Consider the following 9,172-nt stretch of genomic DNA (forward strand, 5'->3'; position numbering starts at 1 on the left):
GAGGGTGGAGGGACAGCGCAGGAGAGGAAGGCCCTCTATGAGGTGAATTAATTCAGTGACTGGCATAATTTGGATGGAAGTGTCAGAGATGGTGCGATTGGCACAGGACAGAGCGGAGTTTAGGGCTGTTGTACATAGGGCCGCTATGAGTCGCAGGCGACTCGACGGCACATAACACCAGCAACTATGTCTGTACTAGTGCAAGATACCATTCTCCTATTTTAATATTCACTTTCCAGAGGAAAGGAAGCTCTCTGTGGTACAGTCTGTAGAGTTACATTGATAACCCAAAAGTAACAATTTTCTGATGGTTCAAACAGCAGTGACTGCAAAGGAGATCTCCTTGTGTGGTTTTCAGCCTTGGAAACTCATTGAATGGCCACTAAGAGTGGGAATCAACCCAATAGAGGTGAGTTAGCAGGCCACGTGACCTTTCACATCATGACTCACATCTTAGGGATCTATGGAACTTGGGAGGCTTAGCGGCAAGAAGCTGTGCTGCAATTCTGAAGGCACGTGATTCAGGGCCACCAGTTACTTCACGGGATGAAGAAGGGCAATCTCCTCCCGATCGACTATCTAACTCTGAAAGCTGGAGAATCAACTATGAGTCAGTTCCAACTCGATGATACACTACAACAAGAAGTAACTCAATGTTATTAGAAGGAAAAAGAAATCCTTTAGCATTGCTAATAGCTCTCCTACACCTGACCCTTTATATTTGTACTAATTTTCCTTCCTACCATTTCTAGAGGGTGTTATGCTCATATCGGCCTTTGGATGATACATGTTCTGTTTTACAATTAAAGTCTTAAAAGAGGAAAGAATGCTCATTATTGTGTAACAGTGCAAGAAAACTTTTGAAAATTTGCATATTTTAATAAAAATATTTTTTATCATGGAAAACCATTTTATTTTTCTCTAGATGTTAATAAAAATATTTTTATTAAAAGGTCATTCAAGTTTAGATTGACAAATAATAGACTAAAATACTTTTCCAATATCAACAATTCAAGTAAATTTATAAGAAAGCGTGTATGTTACATGACACAATTACTTCAGAGTGACTAATAAGAACAAATATCTCTTTGCTCAATAGGAATGCATCTGCACTGGAGGCCATATTTTCTTTGAATTCTATTGCTTTTCAGATGGAATTCATTCTTCCTTGATGACTGTTTTTATAGTAATTGGATAGCCACTCCATGGAAAGCAATTTCTGATGCTTGTGCTAGATCTCTATATTTCAATGCAAACTTAACAGAGCAGAAAACGTGTACTGAAGAGGCAAGCTAGGCTGTCACTAACTCTGACAGAACATATGTTCCGTACGAGTAGAGTCAGCTCAGTGACTTCTATCATCACTTTTGTTCCACGCCAAAGATGGTAATTACAGGGAACCAATTATTTCTTCAGTTTGGTATTATTTCTTTGCTTAAATTTGCAAAATTGTGGATGCTATTTAAGATAGCACAGGTCTGGGGAAGCAGGGTACGACTTATTATGTAACCAATATATACTTCATTACAGAGACTGAATGTCAGACTGTTACTGCAGGCAGCTATCTGGTCATGATTTGCCACAGACTGGTTATTTTGAAGTTTGTGAAAATTAAGTAAATTCTTTTTTGGTAATATCTTCTGAGCTCAAAGATATTAGGAGACTGGGAAAATAATTAATTATGGGTTTTTAAATATTAAATACAGGTTTTTAAATATTAAATACACCTGTGAGCACTGCTTTGGAAACATTTGTAAAAAAGTGTTTCTATAACTTTCAGTTGAATGGGCAAGGGATACAACTATAGCTCTAAAATTTTTAGGAACACATGCAATCAGACAATTCATGTGGATTTTTAAAAGTATGTTAAATATATCACTCATTAATGGACTATAATAATTTTGTTTACTATACTGACTCTTTATAGAGCAAATGTATTTAGGTACTAAAAGTAAATGTTAAGTAGAATTGGTGAGCTAACTGAGCTACAAGCTGCATTAAAGTATACAAAGATAAATGAACCTAGTATCATTTTCATAAAAGCAATGTATATATTAGCGTACCCAAAAAATAAAATTATGATATTCTAAATTATGAAGTGCAGTGTAATGAATTATTTAATGTGACTCTTTTAAGACCATCTTTGTAACTCTCAAAATATTACAAAATATGGCTATGCTATTGTTATGTGCCTGCAAGTTGGCTCTGACAACTAACACTGTGTTATCTGTGGATTCTAGTAAAATGGAATTCTTGAATACATCAGTATTTTCTTTATTTATCATATTATTTATTGAGCCATTTTTTAGTATATGTATTTTCATTGTGTTTAAACATAATATATGCTGCATACTATAGTTTTTGAACTTCAATGGTAAGTCCTTCACATTTTCTTTTATTTTAGCAAGGATGTGTCTTCAGCATTTCACACATTGTTGAAAAATCACTTTCCTTTATTCATATTTTATTTCATATAATCATTCCCATCATTGTCAAGGTATTTTTTAAAGAAGCAGTTGATGATATAGATTTTATATTGTATAAGTTCTAAGTTATTCCTTATCCAAGTTTAAGATAGATTTTTACTTGATGCTTTTAAAATGGTGAAAACAATATAAATCAACAAAATATTATTTAGCTGTTTAAGAATGTTAATCTTATCTCTGTTTCTCTGTAAAAGTTCAACACTGTAATGTTAAAATTTCATTAACTTTATTCCTTCTCCTTGCTAATAGTTGTTGTTATGTGTCCTTGAGTCACATAAGGTCATAGCGACCTTATGTACAGCATCTCTGAACCTTGCCCTGTCCTGAGCCAGTCTCACTAATTCCAACACACCAATCCCTATTGACGTAGTTACTGTATCAATCCATCTCATCTGGGGTCTTCCTGCACTGTTTCTCCACCCTTCCAAGCATGATGACCTTCTCCAAGGAGAGGTTCCTATTGGCCATGTGCCCGAAGTATGTGAGATGGACCTTTCTAGCCTCCAAGGAGAAACTTAATTTCACCTTCTCCAAGACAGACTTCTTTATTTTCTTGGCAGTCCATGGTATGTCCAAGATACTTCTCCAGAACCACAGCTCAAAGGCATCAATCAAATTTTCTTCTGTCATTCTTAATCATTGTTCAACTCTCTGAAGCATAAAAAGTAATTGTGAAGACCATAGACTGGATTAGGCAAACCGTAATCTCTAGACTGACATGGTTGCTTTTCAGTACTCTAGAGAGGTCCCTGACAGCAGATTTTCTTAATTCAATTCATCTTTTGATTCCCTGACTTGTGGTGCTAAGCGTATTTATTGTGGAGCAGAGCAAGCTGTAATTTTTAACAATCTCAATCTATCATCTATCATGGTGCTGCCAATTTGTCCAGTGGTGAAAGTCTTTATCTTCTTGATATTGATCTTCAATCCATATTGAAGACTACAGTCCTTGACCTTCTGCAGCAAGGGCTTTAGGTCTTCTTTAGCTTCAGCAAGCAAAGTTGTGTGTGATTTGCATAACATAAGTTGTTGATGAGTCTTCACCTGATCTTAATGTCACATTCCTCCTGATGAAGCCATGCTTCCCAAATGATCTGTTCTGCATAGAAATTAAAAAGGTATGGATACAGGATGCATTTCTGATGCACTCTCTTCCTGATTTTGAGCCATGAAATGTTTCCCTGCTCTATTCTGAGGACTGCTTCCTGGTCTAAGTTTTGCATAAGCACAATTAAGTGTTCTGAGATTCCCATTTTCCTCAAGGTTAGCCACAATTTGCTGTGATCCACACAGTCGCAATGCTTTTACATTGTCAATGAAACACAGATAAACATTCTTCTGGTAATTTTTAAAAGTTGACCAGATAGTTGTCCTACAGATTTCTTGGCACAACCTGGTAAGTATGTCTAGGGCAGGATCTGTCTGTTGAAATATGTCCATTAATATTCCATTAATTTCTAGGGCTTTATTTTTTGCCAAATTCTTCAGAGCAGTCTGAACTTTTTCCTTCATCACCATTGCCTCTTTATCATATGTTTTTTTCTTTTTAATTCTTCCATCCATTTCTTTTTGGTACTGTGTCTGTCTATACTCCTTTCATATTCTTCTTAGATCCTTCAGTATTCTACTGATAGCATCGTTAAGTATTGCAACTCAAGGTTTGAAGTTTTTTATTAGTTCCTTCAGCTTAAAAAATGCTAAGAGAGCTTGGCCTTTTTACTTTTCAGACTCAAATTCTTTGCACATTTAATTATAATACTTTGGTTTGTCTTCCCATGTTGCCCTTTAAAATCTTCTATTCAGCTCTTTATTTTTTTTTTTTATTTCTTCCATTTGCTTTGGCTTCTCAGTTCTCTAGTGCAATATTCAGAGTCTCTCCTGACATCTATTTGGTCTTTTCTTCTTTATCTCTGTAATGACTTTCATTCTCTGCATTCTTCGTGGATGATATTCTTTAAATCCTCCTTCAGCTCATCTGTTATTCTTTAATTAGTGTTTAAGGCCTCAAACCTGTTTCTGAATTGGTTTTTAAACTCACATGGGGCAGCCTAAAGGTCAAATTTTGATTCCTGTGCATCTGATTTGACCTTCTTTAGTTTTAATTTGAACCTACAGATGAGTAGTTTGTGCCATTCCACATCAGCACCTGACCTACCTTTCATTGCAATCATTGAACTTCTCTATTTCTTCCATAGATGTAATTGATCTGTTTCCTGTGCATACCATTGGGTGAAATCTATGTGTAAAGTGTGTGTTTATGTTTCTTATAAAAGGTATTTTCTATGAATAAATCATGGCCTGTGCAGAAGTCTATCATTCTATCCCCAGTCTCATTTCTGTTACCAAGTCCATGTTTTCTGACTGTTAATCCTCTTCCTGGTTCTCAGCTTTTGCATTCTAGTCACCCATTATTACTAATGCATCTTAGTTGCATGTTCGATCTATTTCTGACTCAACAGTTTATATAACTCATCTATTTACTCCACTTTGGCTCTTATTGATGCATAAATGTGAATGATAGTCGTATTAACAGTTCTTTCTTGTATGCATGTGGGTATTATCCTAACATTCACAACATTGTATTTCAAAATGGACCTAGAAAATGGCCTTTTTAACTATGAAAACAACTCTAATTTTTTTTTCACCTTTTCATCTCCAGCATAGTAGATTATATGGTCGTCTAGTTCAAAATGTCCCATTCCAATTCATCTCATGTGTCAGGACTTAATATGTCAATTCTTATGCATTCCATTTCATTCTTAACGATGTCCTATTTTCTTACACTCATACTTTGCATAGTGGGGGTAAAGTATTCAATATTTTAACAAACCTCTTGCAAGGATGCCCATGACTCACACAGGAAACAATTATTCTCATTATTGGTGGTAATATTTCAAGGAGCACCATATGAACAAAAGCCAATAATAATAAAGGAAGAAATTCAAGCTGCACAGAAGCCATTGGGGGAAAAAATGTTCCAGGAAAAGATGAGATACCAATTGAAATATTCCAAATGACCAATGCAGCCCTGGATGTGCTCACCAATCTATGGCAGGAAATTTGGAAGACAGCTGCCTGGCTAACTGACTGGAAGAGATCAGTGTTTATTCCCATTCCCAAGAAAGATGTTCCAACGGAATGTGGAAATTATTGAACAATATAATTAATGTTGCATGCAAATGAAATACTGCTGGCAATCATTAAAAAAAAATCTAGAACAGCACATAGACAGAGAACTGCCAGACATTCGACTGGATTTAGAAGAGGCCACGACACCAGAAACAACATTGTTCTTGTCAGATGAATTCTATTTGAAATCAAAGAATACCTGAAGACTGCCTATTTGTGGTTTATTGATTATTCAAAGACATTTGACTCTGTGGATCATAAATTATGGCTAACACTGAAAAGAATAAGAATCACAAAACACTTGATTGTGCTTGTGCAAACCTATATCTAGACCAAGAGTTTGTTGTGTGAAAGAACAAGGGAACATTGCATGGTTTAAAATTAGGAAAGGTATGCACCAGCATTGTATTTTTTCTCCATACCTATTTAATCTATATGTGAGCAAATTATTCAAGAAGCTGGACTCTACAAAGAAAAATATGGCATCAGGATTGGAGAAATACTCATCACTAGTTTTGTTGTTTTTGTTTTTTTTTTTATGTAGATGGCATGCTTGCTGAAAGTGAGGAGGACTTGAAGCATTTGCTTCAAAAGGTTAAGCAGCCTTAAATATGGATTGCATTTCAAAATCAAGAAAACAAAAGCCCTCACTGTTAGATTGATAGACAACATTACAAGGACAGATAAATGACTGAGACTGTCAATGAATGGCAACTTACTTGAATCCACAATCAACACACTTGGTAGAATCAGCAGGCCTGATTGAGACCATGCTCATTTCAGTCACCTGCTATGCATCTGAAAATTGGACAATTACTTAAAATGAAGAGGAATTGATATCTTTGAACTGTGATGTTGGAGAAGAGGGGTGAATATCCAATGTACTCCTGAAAGAACAAACAGATATGTCTTGGAGAAGGTACAGCCAGAGTGCTCCTTAGAAGCAAAGATGAAGTTTCAGTTCACATGCTTTGGACATGTTGCTAGGAGAAGTTAATTGCTAGGATATCATGAGTGGGAAGGTGAAGGGGCAGCAAAAGAAAGAAGACCATAGACGATATAGGTTGACATGGTGATGGTGGCAATGGATTTGAGTGTGTCAGAGATTATGAGAATGGCATGGGATAGCACAGGGTTCAGATCATTTGTTCATAGGGCCACTGTGAGTTATACTCAACTGGACAGCACCTAACAACAACCACCACATCATCATTCTATTAAGTTTTTATATTAAGAACTGGAAAGTATTATACAAACACCACTCACATGGTTACATACATATATGTATGTTTCTGTATAAATATGTACGTACACATTTGTACATGCATACAAACATATACTCAGAATTCTTAATATACTGTATTTCTGAGAATGAGAGAAACCAGATGAGTATTGAAAGATTTTTCCAGAATCCCTGAACAAATATTTTGTTTGTTCACATCCTTCAAGAAACAGATACAAAGATGGAAATAGATACGTATAAAATTGGTCCTCAGCACCTTGGAAAGTATAAGAACTTAACACAAAAGCTAAGATAGAATTTGTAGGTACAGCAGTCAGAGGTCAAGTGCTGACTATACTTCACAGTGGGTTATCTGTGTGGAGATTTGCATGATTTGTTCCTGTAGCCAACACAATCTCCAGTGACCCTAATAAGATAAGGATGAAACTGCAATGGTGAATTAGAATTCCCTTATTATCATTTACATTATTTCAATGTTATTATAAAGAATATAATGTCAGGAAAATGAGTTTAAGAGAAACTCACAGGGAGTACTAAAAATGGTATTTATTTCTTGTTTGGATTGAGAATTTAAAAAAGTAATTGCAAAAGCAAAACACCAATAAAAGATATTTGGAGTAAAACATACAAAATACAAATCTGTATATTGACTGATATTAAATATTATTATTATTTTTTAATTTTTCAATGAGATACTACTTATTACTAGTGCATCTAGACATCTTTAAAAGGATGCATTTTGAGCCAAAATCGAGTATTGTGCATATGAAGAATGACTTTACATCAAAGAAATTTGATTGTTCACTATTTTTAAAAGTTTTAACTTACTTACCTAAATCAATACTTTCAATGAAAAGCCTGAATTTTACGAGCACCGTAGAGATCACTAAAATTAATCATCTATTTAAGAACAAACACAAAATTATGTGATTCTATGAATAAATTAATACAGCTAAATAACAAAAGCACTTTTATTCCATATACACTGTAGAAATAGATTACTTATGTGGCAAGGAAAGACATTTCATTCACTCAGTTGAAGAAATGACATGTTCAATCCGTAATCTAATAACTAGTTTAAATATTTCATTTAATTGACTTTACTGAATTTTTCAATAATAGCCATGGTTCTAATCTGCAGAAACCATAAATGCCATGTGAATGTATGGGAGAGTACTAACCTACCATCTCTGAAATTGTCTTGGAGGACCAGCTATGGAACAGTACATATATAACCATGTGCAACAACAACAATCACAACAACAACTAATTTTTTTTATAGATACAAAATTTTACTCTTTTAGTGTAGTCAAAATAGGTTGTTTACATTTGTTAAAATAAGATCTAAAATAATGTCATGTGTGAAAAACCCAGATAACATATTCTACCTTAACCCAATCTAACATTAAAATCACATGTCCTGCGCCCCACTCATCAGAATATCTCAGCAGAGCACTGAGGCAACTCAAAATGCTGTAAGATAGAAGCTATCACCATTTAATTTAAGCACATACATCTAGTCCATTCTTATTGCAAACCCAGGTACATGATGTCTTGCTATGGCTTTATGACTTGCTTTCTTTCTTTTTTTAATTTTTTTCTCCTGGTGCAATCTTTCACATTAGCTCTTTGATGTGTTCTAGTAACCATTCTGACCTTGTCTTTGTGACTGCCATGGAAATCTCTTCAGGTAAGTTTCACTGAATAAATTCCAAGGCGACATCTGCTGTGCTTCCAGTCAGATGCTCTAGCTCTAGACAACTATAAAGAGTTCTCATTTCATACTGAACTTTGTGCATCTTAGAAATATGAACTGACTTGGGATAAGTTAGTCACTCTATTTTCTTTGGAAACTCATGCAGTTTAACACAGAACAAGTTCTTGAACAACAAGCACAACAAAATATTCATAATTATCGAATACATCCTTATCATGGCCTTTCACTAAAACCTACAGAAGCTTATATAATGTGTATGGCTCATTAGAAATGGTTATCACAGGCCTGGCCAACTCTTTGGGGATATCAATGTGTAGGATTGAAAATTGTACCCACTTTATATTGCTAACAAAAGCCCCACTATATCTGGCTTCACTGCTCTTAGAACTGTTTAAAAAGAAAAATTCAGTTTTTCTCAGTCTTACCCCCACCCCAATGCCAGATGAAATATGTTTATGGCATTGAAGTCTATGGGGGAGCGAATAGTCTAAAAGTATTATATTTTAGGGCATTATTTTTATTGTAGGAGTATGCAATGAGGGTTGCAGAGTGAATTATATTTGGGGGTATGGGGTGGGGTTTGGGGAGGTGCGGGGG

General features: G+C 35.1%; 1 pseudogene; it reads right to left on the reverse strand.

The window, feature by feature from the left end:
- Positions 1 to 8,474: 8,474 nt before the first annotated feature.
- On the reverse strand, positions 8,475 to 8,979 carry LOC102846650 (annotated as a pseudogene).
- Positions 8,980 to 9,172: the final 193 nt, after the last annotated feature.

This window comes from Elephantulus edwardii, unplaced genomic scaffold, assembly GCF_000299155.1.
Source record: "Elephantulus edwardii isolate Elephantulus edwardi_28Jun2011 unplaced genomic scaffold, EleEdw1.0 scaffold00383, whole genome shotgun sequence".
Taxonomy (NCBI): Eukaryota; Metazoa; Chordata; class Mammalia; order Macroscelidea; family Macroscelididae; genus Elephantulus; species Elephantulus edwardii.